The sequence below is a fragment of the Podarcis erhardii genome (genome assembly GCF_964252035.2).
Source record: "Podarcis erhardii genome assembly, chromosome: 17".
Lineage (NCBI taxonomy): Eukaryota > Metazoa > Chordata > Lepidosauria > Squamata > Lacertidae > Podarcis > Podarcis erhardii.
The window spans coordinates 18279453-18302356 of NC_138515.1; the positions used below are offsets into that span (position 1 = coordinate 18279453).

Below are 22904 nucleotides of genomic sequence, written 5' to 3' on the forward strand. Positions count from 1 at the left end.
AAATCCATATAGTGATCCAAGAGATATCAGGTTTTCCCATGCGTCCTGTGGAATTATAAGGAAGTTGGCACAAAAGGCCTGATTCATGAAAACTGACCTGCTTCTCTTACCCGAATTTGAAATTTGGTTGCCATTATGAGAAATTAATGTCCTTGTCCAAGTTATTTCTTATTCAAAATTCTAGTTGCCGGTCATGGATATTTCGAAAAACAACTACGTGACATTTTGAACACGACTCTTATTTTGTAATCAGTTTTAAACACATGAGGGCATTTTAACAGCCAGAGAACAAAACAATCAATTATACACTGCCAACCCTTCTCCTTCACGTTGTCCAGTTTGTCAACTTTTCAATATATTACACACATATTACAGGTATTCATGAAAGTTACTTTGAGGAGAGATATCTTGTCCATACTATAATCTAATTTATCTTATCTAATACTTAATTGTGCTGTCAAGCTTTCATGTTGATTGTCTTAAAAAAAAAAAGATTCATCTTAATGCTTGGTATTTTAAATCAGCCCCCCTTCTCCCTTCTTTGTAAGCAAATTGATTTTAACTCTGAGTGGTTGCAGACTTCACTTTTGCCTTTCCTAGTTCCATATTCACAGTTTTAGAGAGAGAGAGAGAGAGAGAGAGAGAGAGAAAGTAATTGATCTTCCCTTGCAAAAATTCCTGCTGTTTCATGAGCTCTCTTTCAATTCAACATAATCTGTTTCCCACTGATGTCGGAAAACATAATAAGGTCACAGCAGGGAGGCTTTAGCTTCATTAAAGAACATTATAAAAAAAAATAAAATGATCTCAAGTAAATTGTTTTTGTCCTTGTGGTACAGTTTGCACAGATCCACATTAATCTGAGCATTTAAAGCAGCAATAAATGTGTTAGTCGTATCACATTGCAAATGAGCCTCCGTATTATTCATTTCGCCATGAGAGCCTCTAGTGGCAGATGGAGATGTCAGTAGCTCGCTTTGCAGGCATTTCCTAACCCCATTGAATTAAGGCAATAAGGATCCCCCACAAGGGCCAAAAACCAGTCAATAAAAAGGTTTATTTCAGTCTCTAAATTGTCCTGGAGCCTTTGCTCTGCATCTCTGTAAGTGAAGATGCCAGAATTATTTAAAAGAAGTGAGCAAGCCGGGAAACAAATTGAAACTTTGACCTACTCGGGCTTCCATTTATCATGGGTGCCCATAAGAGGAGGACTGCAAAGAAGGATTTAAGATAGAGAATCAGCGCCTGCTCTATTAATCTAGTTTAACTGATACTAAAATCTGACAGAGCAAATTACAAGTTGCAGGCAGTAAGCCTTATCAATTCATTACTACTTCCAAGGCTCTCTTTCTCTTTGCTTTCAGCTGTTGGCAAAGGATAGGCTTTTTACAGTTCAATTTTTCAGTTTATTTTTGACTGCTTTTAATTAAATTTGATGGCCTGCTTCTGCAGTAGTGAAGTTATTGGAGTTGCAAAGCACTTTGCTGTTATACTGATGGCTCCCTTGATGCTGGCCCATTATTAACTGCTTTTTTAAAAGTGCTTCTTTCTACTCTCATTTTATAAATATTTAAATAACTGTGACTTTCTATAACATAAATATCTGGACTCTAGAGGTAGCCTGCTTTACATAGTCACTGGATTTTTTTTAAAAAAAAAAAATTATACAGATATTAATTGGGAAAGCATTACCCCCAAATCATGGTACTTATGTCAGCACAAATTGTAGTGATATTTCAAAGTTGCAGTAATCAATGAATTAGTCAGTAGTTTATGACCTATTGCATTCTGCAAGTTAATTTCCCCCACATATGTTAATTAGATCAACAGAAAGATAGGAAGCAGTAATCATAGACAACTGTCATAATAAGAGATTGAGATAATATTACAAATTAACCTGCTATGACCAAACTTTTTTGCTTATAAATCACCCCAGGTTATTGCAAAAACAGGAACAATTTACACAACTACTGATTAAGTTTTGGGCGCAAGACATGGACAACTGAAGTGATCTAACTGCTCTACCAGAGGCCTATTGCTGCCATAAATGAACTCGTTTATGCTGGTGCAAATCATAGTACCATGAATGGCAAATAAACCACTTAAGTATTACTGTTACTTGGTGTACAGAATCCAAAGGAAAATACATTATAAGATTTTACAGCTAAATAGCAAACTCGACTATGTTGATATAATGGGACCAAAAGAAACTGAACCCTCCCACTACTTATTTATTTTCCTTAACCCCTCTACTTGTGGCTCACTTACCTCATGAGAGAAAATATATTTAAAAATATGTACTTAATTTGAAAAACCCCCACAAATGAATGCAAGAAATAGAGTAAGTTTATGAGTGGACACATCTGATAGTGACATCTGTACAGATTCAACATTGGGTTCGAGGACTCTTTCAAACGAATGCTTAAATGTTGACGTTTAAGTCAAGATACGGTAATTACGTCACCGGATGGCTGCGGTTAGAACTAAATAAAATATTTACAAATAAATGGCTGGTTACAAACAATTGATTTATCTATCTGGTCAAGCAAATACGGGCAGAAATATGTTTCATGCCTTTTCATATTTTTAAACTTTTTTCTTCTGTGACCACAGCTATGAAAGGTTAATTATTTAAAAAATATCTTTCAACTACCTATCTGCTAACCCCATAGTTTAATAATCATTCTGGGTAGTATATTTCCATAATAATAATAATAATAATAATAATAAATTTTATTTATATCCCGCCCTCCCCAGCCGAAGCCGGGCTCAGGGCGGCTAACAACAATCAACAATCAAACCATCAAATATTCACACATTCTAAAAATATTACATTATAAAAATCAATTAAAATCAAGTTAATGGCAACTAATTAAGCAAGATTCTAAGCAGGTTGCCAGAGGGGGGAGTCAGGCTGCGCCCTGACCAAAGGCCTGGTGGAACAACTCTGTCTTGCAGGCCCTGCGGAAGGATGTCAGGTCCCGCAGGGCCCTAGTCTCTTGTGACAGAGCGTTCCACCAGATTGGAGCCGCAGCCGAGAAGGCCCTGGCTCTAGTTGAGGCCAGCCTAACCTCTCTGAGGCCTGGGACCTTGAGGATGTTATTATTTGCAGACCGTAGGTTTCTCTGTGGGGCATACCAGGAGAGGCGGTCCCGTAGGTACGAGGGTCCTAGGCCGTATAGGGCTTTAAAGGTTAAAACCAGCACCTTAAACCTGATCCTGTACTCCACCGGGAGCCAGTGCAGCTGGTATAGTACCGGTTGAATGTGATCTCGCAGCGAAGACCCCATAAGGAGTCTCGCCGCGGCATTCTGCACCCGCTGGAGTTTCTGGGTCAGTCTTAAGGGCAGCCCCACGTAGAGCGAGTTACAATAATCCAGTCTGGAGGTGACCGTCGCATGGATCACAGTGGCTAGGTCAGGGCGAGAGAGATAAGGGGCCAACTGCTTAGCTTGGCGGAGATGAAAAAATGCCGCCTTTGTTATAGCTGTAATCTGCGACTCCATAGAGAGGGAGGTATCGAAGATTACACCCAAACTCTTAACGGACGGTGCTGGCACTAATTGCACCCCCGCAAGAGATGGGAGTTGCCCCCTCAATCCCATATCATCCCGCCCCAGCCAGAGGACCTCTGTCTTCGAAGGATTTAACTTCAACCGGCTCCCACGTAACCATCCAGCCACAGCTTCCAGGCATCTCGCCAGTGTATCGGGGGCCGAGTCAGGATGGCCATCCATCAACAGATAGAGTTGGGTGTCATCGGCATACTGATGGCAGCCCAGCCCAAAACTCCGGACAAGCTGGGCGAGGGGGCGCATAAAGATGTTAAAAAGCATCGGGGAGAGAATCGCACCCTGAGGCACTCCACACACCAAGGAGTGGCGCGATGACAATTCCCCCCCGAGCGCCACCCTCTGTCCCCGACCAGAGAGAAACGAGCGCAGCCATTGAAGGACTGTGCCCTGGATTCCCATGTCGGCAAGGCGGTGGTCCAGGAGTTCGTGATCGACCATGTCGAAGGCTGCTGACAGATCTAGAAGAATCAGCAGCCCCGACCCACCTCGATCCAGCTGCCTACGGAGATCATCTGTTAGGGCGACCAGAGCCGTCTCGGTCCCATGACCAGCACGGAAGCCGGACTGGAATGGATCCAGAGCAGATGTTTCATCCAGAAACCTACCAAGCTGTTCAGCAACCGCTCTCTCAATCACCTTACCCAGGAATGGAAGATTCGAGACCGGGCGGTAATTGGATAGATCTAAGGGATCTAATGATGTTTTCTTTAAGAGCGGACGCACCACTGCCTCCTTCAGTTCCCCTGGGAGTATCCCGGTGCCAAGGGACAAATTGATGATATCCCCCAGGGGGGCCCGCACCTCGTCTGGACACGCTCTAACCAGCCATGACGGGCACGGGTCAAGAGGACAGGTGGTGGGCTTTCCAGCTTGGAGGAGTCTGTCCACATCGGCTGGAGATATCCGGTCAAAATGGTCCAATACTGGACCCGAGGACAGTAAGCAGATTGGGTTTTATTTTTCATAACAGGACTTTTTCTACCCTCCCCCATTCACCACTAATGTCTGCTCTGGGGGTATCCCATAGAATATTGGGGTATCATCCATATTTTAGGAGTTGCAGCAGGAAAGATAGTGGATAGGTGCAACTGGATGTCACCCAGAACGACTGCTAAACTGTGTGGTTAGCAGAAGGATAGTTGAAGGATAAAAGGTAAAGGTAAAGGGACCCCTGACCATTAGGTCCAATCGTGACTGACTCTGGGGTTGCGGTGCTCATCTCGCTTTATGGGCCAAGGGAGCCGGCGTACAGCTGCCGGGTCATGTGGCCGGCATGACTAAGCAACTTCTGGCGAACCAGAGCAGCGCACGGAAACGCCATTTACCTTCCCGCCAGAGCGGTACCTATTTATCTACTTGCACTTTGATGTGCTTTCGAACTGCTAGGTTGGCAGGAGCAGGGACCGAGTGATGGCTTAAATAATGAACATTTTTTCACCAACATAACAGAATACAACTCAGCTATGAATTCACACTAAGTTAATTTCATGGTCTGCCTTAATCTCCCTACCAGTGCCTAGGCTGCCTTTATCTATTCCCCGCCTCTCCTTTCAAACCACAGTGAAATTAGAATGCTTGGGGTCCCAAGTTCTCTGTTCTTGTAGAGGCATGCCTATTCTCATGGTTGTGTGTGTACATTTGTAACATCATGCTTTTTTGTACTATAAATGAGCAGTTCTGTTCAATAAAGTAAGCCTAGGAATGGTAAATGGACACCACAGACACAGGATGTCGTCAATAACTAAAATACAGTGGTACCTCAGTTTTCTAATGTTTCTGTTGACGAACATTTCGGTTTACGAATGCCTTCGGTTTTTGAACACGCCTCAGAAGTCGAGGCCTAGCTGTCAGCAGTTGAATCATCAGTTTTTGAACGTTTCAGAATCCGAATGGTCTTCCGGAATGGATTACGTTCAAAACCGAGGTACCACTGTACTGAAGAGATGCATATGATGATTCCTTAACCATACCAGTTCACCCAACACTGTACCTGAGCAACTCAGAACTAGCATTGACATGGTTCTATTATTACCTGCAGCCAAACCCACTAAAAATAAAAATTATATAAGGAAACAGACAAAAAATAGACTAATTTTTCACCCTGTTAAAATGTTATTTGCCACATTTATTGCATAGCTTAAATGTGCAGGTAGGTATTAATCTACCAAAGTGTTCATTAAGGTACTTGATGTAATATTTTAAATTAGGAGCTTTTAATTTTATTGCCCATGAATTACTGCTTTAAATAAGCATAAAACAAACATTTATAAGCAAGTATGATATCTAAAGGCATGAATGCAGCATTCTGGACATATATTCTAATTAAGGACAAGTGTGGCAGAATAGGACCAACTTCTTCAAGAGCATCTGAAAGACATAGCTTAGAGTAAATCACATTCACTGCAAAGCTTATATTATACGTTTTGTGATTTTACCTCACAGGTCCAAGAGAACTATAAAGATGATAAGGTACAGGGTTGAAAACTGCTGGCTCTTATTTTAGAATCCAGACTTCTCAAGTTAATTTGGCACAGGCATAAACCTAGACTTGTTTACTTCAGCACATTTATATAGAGACCATAAAGTTTTAGGGGTTTTTTTGTTTTTGTTTTAAAAATAAACCAATGAATAAATATTTCTGATTAAACATACACCACAATCACTAGATAAATAGGACTCCAGAGCAGCGACAGAAAAACACACACATGTAAACATTAAATATTGTTTGCTGCTGACAGCTGTGTGCTTACTGCATTTGCGTTTTGAATTTTTGATTCATTAAACAAATTTAGATGTGTGCATATCTATAATCTTCTTTTACTGGCTAGCATGCTTTAAAGAGATTTGGGGGGGGGCAGGGCTTATGAACATTCTCTAGCTCCCAGACAAGCTTTTCAACTCAACCTAGATAGCTAAGAAACATTATAAGTGCTTGTATACACTTGTATACTTCACTCTGGTTTGTCCCCAGCTGATAAAAGCCAGCTGTGCCTGCCTCAGGACCACAGCCAGCCAAATAACAACTCTCCATGCCCCTGCCTCCTGCTTAATTAGGCTTACATTGGTTTTGAATGCTAACCTTCCATCCTTCCTTAGGCACTGTGTCTTGCAGATGACCCATTAATCCTAGTCTCAGCCCTCTCATGCCTCAGTCCTCCACCAGGAGGCTGAGAGGGATATCCACCCAATGCCTAAGCCTATACCTACCTACATCTGGAATCAATGAAGTTGTGGTCAATTTTAGAGCCCCAGAACGTTGCCATGTCCAGTTTGTTCACCTTCCTCTGGTTAGGGTTTGCTCCCTGGGGTGGTGTCAGGGACTGGGCTGATGGGGAGGAGTGGTGGAGTCTGCCACCCCAATAACTTTCTAGTTAGGGGGTGGATGGAGGGATGAAGGGAGAATGGACCCAGGTTCGTGGTGGTGGCAGACAGGACACACCCCAGAAGAAGAAAAGAGCTGGGAAATAATGGGTAGTGAAGAACAAGAGTGAGATAGCAGGTACACTAGCCCTGAACAGAGACAGGAATCAGTTGCATTTGAAACAGTATTGCAGCCAGTTAACACAATGTCCCTAGAGAGTCTGATAGACCCTCCTCCTTCTCCTAGAACCAGGTATTTTATCCATGTCACGGAGCACAAAGCTAAACAGAGACAGAAGGATTTCATAAGCAGCCACTGTAGAAAGCCTGGGTGGGGTTCTGAAAGCTAGGAAGTTAGATGCCAGAGGGAGGAGCACTCTGGGCAAGAGCGCAATCTCTGAGAGAGGACATGCTGGGGTCGCTGTGTATTTCTGCTGAGGGGAAACGGTGATCTGACCACAACAAGGAGCTGATGTCAATATTCCTCACTTTCAGAACACTCCCTTCCTGCCCCATTGAGAAAACAAGGTCCATAGTGTGGCCTGCCACATGTGTTGTGGCATGTTGGGACAGCCCCATGGGACAGCCATAAAGTCCTGAGCCACCCAGAGCCAATCACCTTGCCATGGATGTTTGGGTCCCCCAAAACCAAATATAGTGATACCTCAGTTTTCAAACGTAATCCGTTCCAGAAGACCATTGGAGTTCCAAAACCAAAAACTCAGTACGGAAGCCTCAATATGGAACACTCGATACAGAAGCTGCACGGCATGTTCAACTTCCGAGGCAAGCTCAAAAACTGAAGCATTTACTTCCGGGTTTACAGCGTTTGAAAATCGAAATGTTCGTCAACGGAGACATTAGAAAACCAAGGTACCACTGTAGTGAATTTTGAAATTTTATGTGGAGGATTTTTTGAACTGCACATAGTTATCTTGGTTTGTAATCATGGTTTTTATGATCCCATTCTGAAAATAATCTCTGACTCCACTTTGCTTGCATCTATCTATCTATCTATCTATCTATCTATCTATCTATCTATCATCTATCTCTATCTATCTATCTATCTATCTATCTATCTATCTATCTATCTCTATCTATCTATCATCTATCTATCTCTATCTATCTATCTATCTATCTATCTATCTATCTATCTATCTATATCTCTATCTATCTATCTATCTATCTATCTATCTATCTATCTATCTATCATCTATCATCTATCTATCATCTATCGTGCCTGTGAAGACTAATTAACATTGTAAATTAAGTCATAGCTGCACCTTCACATGTGTGAAACTTCCCTACCTTGAGTTGAGGCTGACCGATTCCTCCAAAGCTGGTGCCAACATCCTGTCAGTCAGATACTTAACTAGATTGTCAAAGGCCAGGAAATCAGTTGCCTTTTATCCCCACCTGGAAAAAAAAAAGAGAGAGGTGTCAGTCACATTTTATGGCCTCCCAAGCATAATAAGTCACTCGTTGTGTTATCTCTGACTGTCACATTAAAGAGTTCATTGAACTCTCTTGCGAAGAACTGATGCATATAGTATTCCGCTATGTGAGTTACTCCTGAATTATTAATACATAGCTATCTATAGAAGTGAATTAAACCATTTATCCCTTTTATTTTATTTAACTATAAATGTCAAGAAAATTGCAATTGTAAAGCTAAATTATGTTCAAACATAACTTAATTAACTTAATTACGTTTCATTTAAGGCATCACACAACTGAACAGTATTCCTGAACTGAGTACAAAATGTAAAACCCTGGGATATTTCTTTATTATACTGAATTAGAAAGCATATGCGCTACAGACAGAAAGCTTAAAAGCAGCATTTGTATTGCTATTTGCAAAAATATATTAGTTGAAAGCTGGATAAATGTTTTAATCACAGATTTTTGCAACCGTCTGGTTATAATTACACACAAAAAAGCATCACAGAGGGTATTTCTTTAATAGACTTTTTGTGATCATACATTAGCCTTAAACAAGTTTTTACAACTTGTTATAAATAAAATATTAAGCAATCAGGCATAAAACTTGTTGAGAGTTTCTCTTCTGCTTATTTCACTGATGTCTCAAAAGCTGTATTTGCCTCAAAACAACCTGCTATTGTCTAGGGTGCTTCCCAGCTGAGGGAATACACATGGCAGATACTTAACTCTTTATTATCAAAGATATCACAATCGTTTCTACAGATCTGAATACAGTCATACCTTGGTTCTCAAACGCCTTGGTACTCGGGCGTTTTGGTTCCCGAACGCCGAAAACCTGGAAGTAAGTGTTCCGGTTTTTGAACATTTTTTGGAAGCCGAACGTCCGATGCGGAACAGATTAAGTTCAAGAACCAAGGTATGACTATACCTACGCACACTAATCTAGTCTCTAGACCAGGGTTTCCCAAACTCGGGTCTCTAGCTGTTTTGGGAGTACAATTCCCACCATCCCTGAGCTCTGGTCCTGCTAGCTATGGATGATGGGAGTTGTAGTCCAACAACAGCTAGAGACCCAAGTTTGGGAAACTCTGCTCTAGACAGCTGTTCCCAGATCCCCGCTCTATGGAGCAGTTGCAGCAACAGGGGACAACTCGCCCTCCATCAGTTTATGTACCTTCCTCCAGCGGGCTGCAAACATGCAGCCAGAGCCTACACCTGTCTGGAAGCTTCCTCTGCTCATCCCTTTTCAATCCCCTCCTGTTTCTGGGAGACAGAAACAGGAGAGGATGGGGGAAGCATGTGGCCCGTCACTTGCCTGGCCTGCCACTCTTGACCCATCCTCCAGCTCTGAAGCTTCCTCTGCCTCCATCTCTTGTCTCCTAGTTGGTGCAGTGGCCCACCAACCACTGCTCCCATCTCTTGAGTCAGACTCCAGCCCCTGCTTCCCCCCAAACCAGTGCAAACTGGTCAGTGTTCTGCCAGTCCCTGACAGCTATATACAACCATATATAACCATTATTATGATCCATTGACAAGGAAACAAAGCAGAAAACGTGAAATACAAAATCATAATCTCAGTTGAACTGATTATTAATTATTGACACTGACAAGCTAGGAACTAACCATCACAGCAGGCCTGGGAGATATGACAACAATTTAGAAAATTGCCACCTGTTTGGTAATATATTTATATGTCCCATCGAGGAAGATACTCAAAAGGGTCTCTAAGGATCAAGCAGAAAATGTTCTAATAAGAGGACAAATTATATGTTCTATAACTCCTTGATAAAATATATAGTAGACGAACACATGATATACTACTGCAACCTCTTAACAGCTACAAGGACAGCATCTAACCTTGAAGAGGAATTTGGCAAATCTGCGATCTAAGATTTTAGAGGTAAAACATTAAAACAGGCAAACAAAGCTTCTCTTCTACACTTGGGAAATGTAAGAAAATTTAGATATGGCATGCATTTGCTACCAAGCAAGCTAGGGTTACTGGCCATGATTTTCATGGAATATTAGCTGATGCATGTCAGATATGGATATTTTATTCTCTGTATAACCATAGATTTGGCTTATATCAGGTATAACAACAACAACAACAACAACAACAACAACAACAACAACAACAACATTTTTTTATTATGCATACCCCACCCATCTGGCTGGGTTTCCCCAGCCACTCTGTGGGTGGCTTGCAACAAAATATTAAAATACAATAGTCCTTCAGATATGAAAAGTTTCCCTAAACAGGGCTGCCATCAGATGTCTCCTAAAAGTCTGGTAGTTGATTTTTCCTTTGACATCTGGTGGGAGGGTGTTCCACAGATGCCACCACGAGAAGGCCCTCTGCCTGGTTCCCTGTAACTTCGCTTCTCAGAAGGTCCTCGGTGCTAGATCTCAGTGTCTGGGCTGAACGATGGGGGTGGAGATGCTCCTTCGGGTATATACAATGACAGCAGATATGAAGACCACTCTGCAATGCACTCTCCCCACAATTACACACCTTTCTATGTAAATGCAAAAGTGTCAAGCCACACCTTAACACCTGCCTGCTTCTGCTTCTGCTTGCTGCCCAGCTGCCATCTCAAGTTAATGAACTCGGGAAGCTGAGCTAAAGTTTATGGATTCAGAATGGACACTAATAGACCAATCTGTCCCCAAGCATAAAAGGAAGGAGTATGTAATCATAAAAATTAAATACACATCCATTTATATTGACACATACAACAGACCTTACCAAGATATTGCTGTGGTTTAAATAAAAACTACTTAAGCACCTCATCATCAGGTTCTCGGTTATCATAAAATATAACCAACTTATTGCGAAACCTCTTACAAATTCAAATGGAGGACTTTAGGAATTAGGAAGAGAGAAAGAAAATGTCATGCACTGGAAAAGGATAAGGGTATTTAAAAGGTTCTTATTTTTAGCAGTTGGCATTCAGTATGTGTACAGCTTGCTAAGGGAATCATAGGTGGTAACAAGGTCAGATAAGCAGAATGGTCAGTGATATATGTCTAGTCACTGAAGCATAATAACGAATCATTGGTCAAAAAGTCCCTACAGATTTGACAAGGCTATGACCTTCCAAGTAGTATTTAACTACCTGGGAAAATGACACAGAATTACGGTAGATGTCTGGAGTGGTGCTTGTCTTGAAGAATGAACTATACCTGAGATCTCTTTCTTCCAATGAATGCTAATATGCCTATATTTCTGAGGTTAGAAAGATGTGGAAATATAGAACAACCAGGAGCTGCAACAAATTTGCTAATTATTGCTGTCTTGAATAATGTCATATAAACAGATTCGAACAATGCACACAGACCTCAAAGGACTCAGTATCCTGATTCATGTTGAGATCAAAATTTACATTGGCATGACAATTCCCATTGTCAAGATAGCCACATGAAAATAACTTATAATTAAAAAACAACAACACAGAAGCTTTTGTCTCATGAATTATTGGTTCAAAGGTACCTAAAGAGGAGAAAAAAAACTATTTACGTATACTACCATGGGTGCTCGAATTATATATGCCCAGAAATGGAAAGAAGAAAGGGTTCCAATGAAGGAAGGTTAGCAACAAAAACCAATGGATTATGCAGAAATGGCAAAACTTTCCAGAAGATTAAGAAACCAAGGAGAGAGATGTCTTAATACCAAATGGGGAACATTTATAGATTATACATAAGAATGAGTGTCAACAGCTGAAATCATTAGCAGGACTGACATAAAAATGTGCAGTGAGACTAACCTAAACAGAATATAAAGGATAACCAGTAAATAGATTTGAATTAGATATGCAGTGGTAAAAGATATAAAATAAGTAACTGCAGAAAGGGGGATATTAAGATTTGGAGTTTTGGATTACTTATGTAAATTTATTTTTGTTATAATAGAGCCACATGACCTTCTCGTATGAAAAATTGTTTTGGGATACAGACCTAACTAAGTCAACATCCAAGACTTCTGGGTTTGCTCATGAATAATTGTCTTACAAAAGCAGAAGGAAATGATGGGGAAATTCTATTTGTTGCACATTTGAATGAAAGTTTAAAAATAAAAATGTGAGAGCCAAATATTGCTTATTGTAATTCTAGCAAGAAACTTGTATAAAATTGTTGCAAGCCAAAACTTTAACATGCATAATTTCAGAAAATATTTCAGTATTAATTCAAAAAATGGAGAAGGGAAGGAATGGGTTAAATCCAATATTAGTCATACTCAGAGAAGATCCATGGAAATTAATATGCATGACTAATTTATGCTCATTAATTGCAATGCGTCTACTCTGAGTAGACTCTGAGTAGAACTTAGTTTGATACAGACCATTACATGCATTTTTCAGCACTGCCTTATTACGTTAGATTTAATGATTAAAAGGAAAAGAAAGCTTAAATGCTGACTTTACACTGCACATCATCCCCTATTTAATAATAAAGATTGGTAGCAATTCAAGTAAAATGTTTCCCTTGAGCTCATTTGCCTTTAATCCATTTAGCAAAACTTATAAAATGACACTTTAAATAGCCTCCTATGAAGAAAAGCTAAATGAGAAAGCAAAAAATGAGCTCCTGGGATCTTTCATGAATGTTCTGTTGATGATTTTCATTCCTCAAAGTGTTAGGTGATGAAGCTTTAATATGCAGTCCATTCTTTCAACTGTAGAAGCATTTTAATATCCTATATGTAGAATTTATAACCTGAGCTATCTTGTGGTGCAACAGCTGCTCTGGTAGAGAGCAAAGCTCTGCTCCCGCCTGCTTCTCAAAAACCTTCCTAACACCTTTTCCCTCCCCACACATTTTCCTTGGGTTCACTCCCACAAATCTCAAGATACCAGACAAATGAGTCACCATGGGCAATCTCACATTTTCATGCTCCAAAAAAAAAGGGGGGGAGGCATAACTCACAGCATTCCTCAACTGTACTTCATGGAGGCTTTCCCCACAGTGAATAAAGGAAGCCCAGCCTCAGAACCACAAGATCTTCTGCATCTGCTATTCCACTCTGTTACTATTGCACAACAGAGTGTAGGAATTACACTCAATAACTTTTTGTATATTATAAGTGCATGTTATAAGTAGTGATGTATGGAAGTGAGAGCTGGACCATAAAGAAGGCTGATCGCCAAAGAATTGATGCTTTTGAATTATGGTGCTGGAAGAGACTCTTGAGAGTTCCATGGACTGCAAGAAGATCAAACCTTTCCAGTCTTAAGGAAATCAGCCCTGAGTGCTCACTGGAAGGACAGATCCTGAAGCTGAGGCTCCAAGACTTTGGCCACCTCATGAGAAGAGAAGACTCCCTGGAAAAGACCCTGATGTTGGGAAAGATTGAGGGCACAAGGAGAAGGGGACAACAGAGGACAAGATGGTTGGACAGTGTTCTCGAAGCTACAAACATGAGTCTGACCAAACTGCGGGAGGCAGTGGAAGACAGGAGTGCCTGGTGTGCTCTGGTTCATGGGGTCACAAAGAGTCGGACACGACTGAACGACTAAACAACAAGAAGTGCATGTTGCATATTAACATTGCTTTGAGGATGAAAGCCCTTTTCAAAGGCTCACAAAGTAATTAAAATAGTCCCTATTTGAACCCAGCAAATGTTAAAATACTTCAGTTGGCAGGGACATAAACTTTGCACTACCATATCTTTCAAACTAAACACAAGTTTACTGGGAATGTATGCATATCATAGGAATAGATGTGATGTCTCACGTAGTGACCAACTGGTGACCCTTGCCCAGAATATGAAAGAGATTCCAAGGTAGATAGGGGTGGAGGAGGAGAGATAGGATAACGTTGTAAGGAAATAAGGGGTCATTCTTTATTTATAGTATTGGCCCGAATATAAGCTGTGCCCGAATATAAGCTGCACCTTTAAAATTCAGGAAACTGAAAAACTGAAATGGTTGGTGCGTGAAAGCCAATTTTTGTAGGGTTGTGAATTTATGCGGCAGTTTAACTTTTAATGGTAGGAATTTGCGGGGAAAATGTGGCTTATATTCGGGCCAATACGGTACTTGGTCTAGGGCAGGGATGAATAATCCAACCCTCTCCAAATATTGATGGGCTTCAGCTCCTATCATCCTGATGCCTGGTCACATTGGCTGAGCCTGATGGGAGCTGGAGTTCAACAACATCTGAAAAGCTACAGGTTCCAGATACCTGGTCTAGGGCAATGTATGAAGAATTGAGTCCCATAGACTGTGAAATAAGCAGACAATCATGTGTATATAATCTTTCACTGCAACAGGGGAATGGTCTCTTGTTCTCCTCATTTGGGAAAAACCTAATATACATTCTTTATGCATTCATTTGCACATCATTCTCCCAGTATTTGGGGTTTTTGTTTGCTTGTTTCATTCTCTTTTTTAAAACTGATGATAATGCTTAATTTTTGTCACTGCACTAATGTTTCCCAGCACACGTAACTGTGTCTGATATAAAATGGTAAAAATAGGAGAAACACGATACAAGATTGTGAAGTCGCCATATTTCACCTCCAATAAAATTAATTAAGCAAATGTTTATGGCAAACAGGCACCACACTGCAAAAAAAGAAAAGAAAATTGGCAAAGGGACAAAAAAATGGCCAAGAAAGCAAAAAACAGGCTATTTAATTTTGTAACCTTTTAATGTGATGCAAAATTTTGCACAAATACAATCAGAAAAAGAAAACTAGGAGGCAAAGTGTTGGAGAATGGCAGCTCATGACTCTGGTCTGCCTCATTGTATGGTTACGAACAGTGAATCGTGTAAAAGCAGCTAGCCTGAATTCATCCTTGATGGAAGCCATTTACAAAAAAATATATAGATGGATAGATAGATATGCACTTACTTTGAAGTAAAATGCATTGAACTCATTTGGCTTTACTTCCATGAAAATATGCATAAGACTGGACTTTTAATTTCATATATACACGTGATTAATACCCGTTAACTTGTTTGAGCCATACTATCGGTTCAGAATATGGAACGGTGTGACTGAATATTCTGTGAAATTGGCAGAAAGTAATAAAAATTGGCAGAAAGTAATAAAACACACAGTAATAATTTGATAGTGCATTTTGTTTTCAGAACAAATAATTCATGTTCTGCTTAGTGATGCACAGCTTCACATCCTACAACTGCATGCTCAAGTCACTAATAATGTCCTATTTATGTAAGTCAGGAGCTGGGCATTCACCTCATAGTCAGGCTTAAAATAAATTATTCTAATTTCCAACATGAAAATGCGTGCATGTTAATGCATATGGCAAGGAAACCACTGTAGACCCAAGAAAAGTGTTCAGACAGCTACTACAATAAAATGTAATTTTATTTCATCCTAGGCTGGCACAGAATCTTTTATTACGCTCATAACAGTGAGCAAATTGCTCATAATTACTTATGAAGAGAAGAAAGAAAAAAGCAGATCCAGCAAGTCCCTTAACAACCTTAACCTGCAGCCCTGGGGCCAGATTCATACAGAGCCTGTCACAGATAGTGCAGCAAAGTGAAGCAAAGGCAAATCCTTGCCAAGCAGTGGAAAAAATACAAGGAAATGCGAGAGAAAAGGAAGAAGTACAAAGTCAAATATTTCATTTGGAGTATTGCAACACTTTGCCTTGAAATAATAGATATTTAGTGTTTTATCCAGATTTCTAACCCCCTCTACCTGACAGAATCCAGAGAGAGAACAGCTACCCACAAATTGAAACACCGTCTTGCCAGAAGATAAAACTAACACATTCGTTTCAAGTCATCGTATTTTACTTGAATTATAAGACTGCATCAAGGCTGATTCATCTGAATTGCATTCTGCCACTATAGCAATAAATTAGGAAAAGGAGGTTTGAAAGGTCTAGGAAACATAGGTTTGAGGGTGGTCCATGCTAAACTGGTGGTAGAAATGATAAGAAATGGCTTGCTTTGAATGAGCTAAGCATTTGGCGGCAGGTAGTTTGCTTTTTTCTTCTGAAGACTTTGCCGCAGTGTTGTTGTTGTTGTTGTCCCCCCCCCCCCCCCGGAAAAGTCATTTCCAATTCATCATTCTAGGTAGATGCTTTTGTTTCCGGGTGGTCAATAAAGGGGGGTTGCTGACTAGACTGCAATTGTTATTAGGACTTGCTGATCAGAAGGTCGGCGGTTCGAATCCCGCAATGGGGTGAGCTCCCGTTGCTCGGTCCCAGCTCCTGCCAACCTAGCAGTTCGAAAGCACGTCAAAGTGCAAGTAGATAAATAGGTACCACTCTGGTGGGAAGGTAAACGGCATTTCCGTGTGCTGCTCTGGTTCGCCAGAAGTGGCTTAGTCATGCTGGCCACATGACCCAGTAGCTGTACGCCGGCTCCCTCGGCCAATAAAGCGAGATGAGCGCCACAACCCCAGAGTTGGTCACGACTGGACCTAATGGTCAGGGGTCCCTTTACCTTTATAGTCCGTTTTATCGAGAACAGGCCTTTTGAGGAGTGAACACACCACCACTGCTTCAAGGGCAGCCAGCAGCACTCTGTCATGATCATCATTTATTTGTATGCCGCCTTTCCATAGTTGAAATGATGCTCAAGAAGTCCAATGTACATCTCTACCAAGGATGGTAGGAGCCAGTGCTGCTAATATGATTTACATGCCCTGAAAATGGGGGAGTAAATAAGCTAGGACTCTCGTCTCCAGAGTGCATGTAAGAAATGTCATGAGAATTCAAGAACAAGAAACAGTGTCTAACGGGTGTTTGTCACTTCTGGATTATTACTGTAATATACGTCATACCTCCACATCTACAGACCAAGCACCCAGAAATGTTAGGAGCTGAAGAAAAGAGAGGACAAGAAGCTATAGGATACCAACCAATTCTCCAGTTTTTCAAAACAGAAAGGGCCTTTCATGGAATGGTGGGAGTAAGGAAAAGGACCCCTCTTGCCAGTTTCTACCTTGTGAAATGCTGCTTGGGCACTAACCACAAGAGAAAATATTATGTGAATGTGGTTATAGTGGGGAATCACTTTTATGTAGTGTTTTATGTGTTTTGTTGGAAATGCTGATGTTACACTTTGGAGATGTCATTCAATATTACGGGATGGGAATTCAGTCAGTTGGCTTTAGGAGAAAACACTGGATTTTGATTATGGAAGAAATGAATATCTAAAGATGAGAGGGTTATGACCCTTGGCCAGAATGAGTTTTGAGATTTAAAAGGAATTTATAAAATTCTTAGCAAAATGTATGGAACAACCCCCTGCTGAATCCTTAGCTAATCCTTGGTGAGGCACATCACCAGACAGAATAATCTCCCTAGGGCCTTACTGCCAAGGGAATTGTGAACAATATTAAAACAAGTAATCGGACTGAAGATCATCCTAGGTCACAATCCTTTTTGTGATCTCTGAAAGAGTCGGTGATGGAAAAGAAACGGCAAAATAACATAAAATGCACAAAATGTCTGCCATATGTTTATATTCTCTACTGTCTTCAGCAGATGAGGTTGTTAAAGTACACTTTCTTTTCTGAGAAGCTGCTTTATATACCTGGGGTCAAACTATTTGTCCACCTGGTCAACCCAGGATTGCCTTCTCTGCTTGGCAATGGATCCCAGAGGGGGTTTTCCCATCACCTGCTGGCCTGATCCCTCAAACCGGAAATGCTAGGGACTGAATCAGAGGTGCCAACTTCCAAGGAAGAACGAGGGACTTGCTCAGATGATGCCACGTGGGACACTAGGGAGGAAGAGCCATGGGCAGAGCCGAACATGGCAGCAGTGTAGCTACAATGGCCAGCAGCTTCTCCTGCTCCTCCGGTCACCATCACTGGTGGAGGTACTGCTTTGACCCTCATTCCCCTGTGCAGTGGCAGGAATCCACTGAAGCCACGCTATGCTCTGTTCTGCTCTTGGCCTCCTCCGCCCCCTTTGAACATTGGGGAGGAGGTAAAAGGGCTCATCCCCTACATCATGGAACTCCCAGACTGAACCTGGGACCTTCTGGTTGCAAACAATGTGCTCTTATCAGTGAACTACAGGGACTTCTGACTCCCTTCTCTTAAAGAAAGGCAATTAAGCATGCCAGTAGCTAACAAATATAAAACTTGGCTAGGAACAGAGGCTGATTCCACCATGAGTGACATTTAGGCAAGAAATTATCTGATCACTAGAATTAAAAAGCATAGAGATTTATTTTTCCTATATTAGAAGGTACCACTGATCACCTTACACAGATGGCTTCTATGAAAATTGTCAAAGCCTGAGATGAATGAAGCTGAATTCATAGTTTTGAGTTATTTAAGAGAAAGCGTGTTCTCCTTCATGGAGAGCACATCTTGCGGTGGGGTCTTGCAAGTCATCCCTCTTTTGTTGACCAGGTATGATTGGATGGCCATGGAAGTGATTGGGTTCTCTGGAGTTGCTGGGGAGATTTCGATGTTGCCAATTTTGATTGACAGCCTAGAGGCTATACATTCCCTGCGCGCAGCATTGAGCTCCCTCTTTTCACTGTGCGCATCAGATCACCCGTCCACCCTCCCTAACTTTAGGGTTTGTTCACGTTTGACCTTTCTATGCCTATCATGGGGTCATCTCCTTTGGGGGCAGGGGCCTGGTAGGAATTTTGTCCATTTGGCTGATTGGCTGGGGCCATTTGGTTTTTGCAAATCGTCACAACTTGTAAGGTTGTGGTTAGGCATTGGTTAAAATTGGTTGGTCGAGGGGTATGGATTGGCTGTGCCTGCCCTTCCAATGCTGCTGCTGCTGCAAGGGTATTCCATTAAAGGAAACCAGGGGCTCACCATGCTCTTGTCTGCACCCCTGTCAAGGGGGCTAGGGCTGCACAAGAGCCCCTGGGAGCATTCAGGGAGAGATGAGGGCATGGTACCCAGCTCCATTCTCTCCTCAAAATGTTTTCCCTTACTGACATTCGCAGGTTTGCGGATGTCACTTCTGTCCCTGGGTGGGGACAGATAGTCGCAACCAATGCCTAAGCAACCACTCACATTTTGTATTTTATTAAAATTGTGGCCAAAATATGCCAAAAAACATTAAACAAAATTTTTGTGTGAAGTGTGATTTATTTGAGGGGTGGCTTGGGGACCTCAACACGCAATACGTCTTTGCTTGCAAATTATTTGCTCTGCAAGCTGCCTTGCTGCACAAACTGATTCAAGAAATAGATTGGGGATGGGGAAGGGATGGTTTAGAAAATGTATCCTCCCACATTTCTAAATTATGGCCTATAATTTAATTGTACAACCTTCTGTATGCATAGAGGAATACTGCTAGACTTTGATAGGAGGGAGGAAAAAAGAAATTGCATGCTAATCCTGATTTATGATATAAAAAAATGGAATAAATCCCTTTTTGTTGAATATAAAGTGGTTTGAGACTAGAGCCCAGAGGAATATTTGATTCTTCCAGTTTTATGCAATGAAGCAGATTTGAACTGTACTTAACAAGCAGAGATGCATTTAAATTGCTTTTGGGGGAAATCATTTTGATCTCTTTATTATATATAAAATATAATGTGTTCAGCAATGGCATGTTTTAAGAACATAATGTTCAACACAGAAGGCTGGGTTTTGTGTTACCTAAGACATAGCTCTAATACGCAACAGTTAAGCCCAGAGGCAAGTACGTATTGTGAGATTCGATTTACTGTAACACAGAACAGCTCTATTCTTGAATATCAGTGTTGTCAGCACTTGCTCTGTGATTACCTAAGCAGAAAGTCTCTGCAAAACAGCATTGCTGTGTGACTATTTGTGACATTTCAGCTTTTACATTTGGAGACTGTGATATTCTGCATTTAGGAATCTATATTTCACAGCTTATAAGAAATGCACACGTAGAGTCCCAAATGAGTGAGCGTTCATTTTGTCTGTTATAAATCACCTCTAAATTCAGTTCCAGTTACAGATAGGTAGCCGTGTTGGTCTGCCATGGTCAAAACAAAATAAAAAAATTCCTTCCAGTAGCACCTTAAAGACCAACTGAGTTAGTTCTAGGTATGAGCTTTCGTGTGCATGCACACTTCTCACACGAAAGCTCATACCTAGAACTAACTCAGTTGGTCTTTAAGGTGCTACTGGAAGGAATTTTTTTATTTTGCTCTAAATTCAGTATCTGTGATAGCTTCCAATGGTGCAGGTTTCCTTTAACTGACAGGTTCAATCATCAGTACTACAATCAAGAGCCAAATCAATGATAATTAAACAATCCATGCAAAAACGTTCTAAAAACTTGGCCTGTTATTCCGCACAGCTGCTACATACATTTAAACAGATGTGGTCATGCTTTCCGAGGCAAAAATCTTCCCCATTTTTTTACTTTACTTTTCACCAAAGTTTTTTTTTTTTTTAAAAAAGAAAGAAATCTTTTACATTCAAGGTTTTTTTTTATATATCTCTGACAACAGATTTGTCTCAAAAGACAGATCATTCATCTGATGACAATGAGCACTTTGTCATCTGTGCAGATAAGTAAAGGAAAATGTGTCAGCAGAAGAAGCTTCCATAGCCAGTAATTTGTGTTCTCAACACAAAGGACAAATTCGCACAAACAACTTACCATAACATTTTTAGAAAAACAAATCACAGGGGAAAACAACAGCCTGTCAAACTGAAACGTTTAATGCTTTTAATTAGCATTTTCTCTCCAGAGTTAAAAATAAAAATAAAAATGGACCCATTCATACAGTTTGTACTTTGAGGCTCTAGGATTCAATTTCTGCAAGATGCATATGCAATACATAGGGAGGTATTCAACACCAGTCAACACAAGAGCAGACCCACTGAAGTTAATGGATGTGACTAATTTAGATTCATCAGAGCTGGCTCCACCATTAGGCAAGATGAGGTGGCTGCCTTGGACAGAACAAGCCCCACAGGTGGCAAGACCATGGGTGCCCCAGCTGCCCCACCATCACCGGTGCTGATTTTGGGCAAGATTTCCCAGAGCTCACAAGATCATATGCAATTTGGGGCAAGATCTCACCCAAAATTGGTGTGATCTTGCCTGAAATCGGGACTGATTGTGGTGATGCCTCTCCACCATTGCAGAGGCACCACCTTTCTGCCTTCACCTGGTTTAGCCAGTCAGTCTAAGCCGTTCCCCGGCTGTGGCCACTGTCACATGCTGGCAGCTTCTAGGAGCTACAAGTGAGAGTTGAGAGCAGTGTGGGGACCAAAGATGGACAAACTATTCCATTTATGTTTATGAATGGCTTTGGGTGTTGTTGTTTTTTGCACTTTTTTGCATTGGATTTTATTTATATTGTAAGCTGCTTTGAGTTTAAAGGTAAAGGTACCCCTGACTGTTAGGTCCAGTCATGGATGACTCTGGGGTTGTGTGCTCATCTCGCTCTATAGGCCGAGGGAGCTGGTGTTTGTCCGCAGACAGCTTCCAGGTCACGTGGACAGCATGACTAAGCTGCTTCTGGCGAACCAGAGCAGCACACGGAAACACCGTTTACCTTCCCACCTATTTATCTACTTGCACTTTGATGTGCTTTCGAACTGCTAGGTTGGCAGGAGCAGGGACCGAACAATGGGAGCTCACCCCATTGCGGGGATTCAAACTGCTGACCTTCTGAGCGGCAAGCCCTAGGCTCTGTGGTTTAGACCACAGCACCACCCGCGTCCCTTTTGCTTTGAGTTTACTTTTCATTTTAAAAAGCAACTAATAAGTGCCATAACAATAATCTCCTTTGAAGAAGTGTTTTCACCACCAATTAAGTTTATTGGTGCTGTGTGTGCAGGCCTTTAAAGGCAGCACCTATTAATTTATGATAAGCTGATTATTGGGTACAGGGAGCCACATTGAGGGGGAAATGCTCCATTTTTAGTTTGTGTTGAGAATGCTTCCTTCAGCTGAACCATTTCCTGCTGTACCATTTATCTTACGAAAATCCTCCTGAAGCTGCTATTGACCCTGGTAGTGCTTTTGGCTAAGCAATTAAGTCTTTAAACTATAGTAGGTGTGTATAAGAAGAAATTTCTACAACTGCTACTTGTCATGTAGTGGTTAGAAAAATTCTCACTTCTACACAACAGCTCTCTTTACATCCTATGCCCAACACAGACAGGTAAAATAATTTGAGGTGAGTTTCTCTTTCAGAAAAGAATGATGATGAATCTCTGAAAAACATTCATGCAAATACAGTTTGCCACAGAGATTTCTGCTTGGATGAATTTCAGAAAGGAAGTCAGCAGAAAATCCTAAGGAACTGAAAACACTGGCAGGTTTAGGGAATTTTTAATTGTATTTAGTTGAGGCAAAACACTAATGGCAACAAAGGTTTGCCTACCAGTCTACTGATTACCATATTCATCAACTGTACCCTACACATGTTACCAGAAACACACTCATCAAGTGTTGCCAAAACCATTGAGTGCATCCTAAGATGTCCTTCATTTGAAACGGCACTCTATTAAACTTGCTGCTGAGCAAGAATCCAGATTGTCAGCAATGAAGGATTTACTGAATGCTAAATCTTGATTGCGAATAATAATAAGCCATTAACTAAAGAATGGTGATCTAAGAACGA

The 22904-nt window shown here is 41.1% G+C and overlaps 1 protein-coding gene across 25 annotated transcripts in view; it reads right to left on the bottom strand.

The window, feature by feature from the left end:
• The window catches only part of PTPRD (protein tyrosine phosphatase receptor type D), a 1160352-nt gene that overhangs the window by 847678 nt on the left and 289770 nt on the right, over positions 1-22904 (bottom strand). For all 25 annotated transcript variants that reach the window (XM_081844735.1, XM_081844724.1, XM_081844745.1 and 22 more), the window contains one exon: positions 8244-8351. The gene's annotated coding sequence lies outside the window, so the exon portion shown is untranslated. The remainder of the gene's footprint in view (positions 1-8243; positions 8352-22904) is intronic.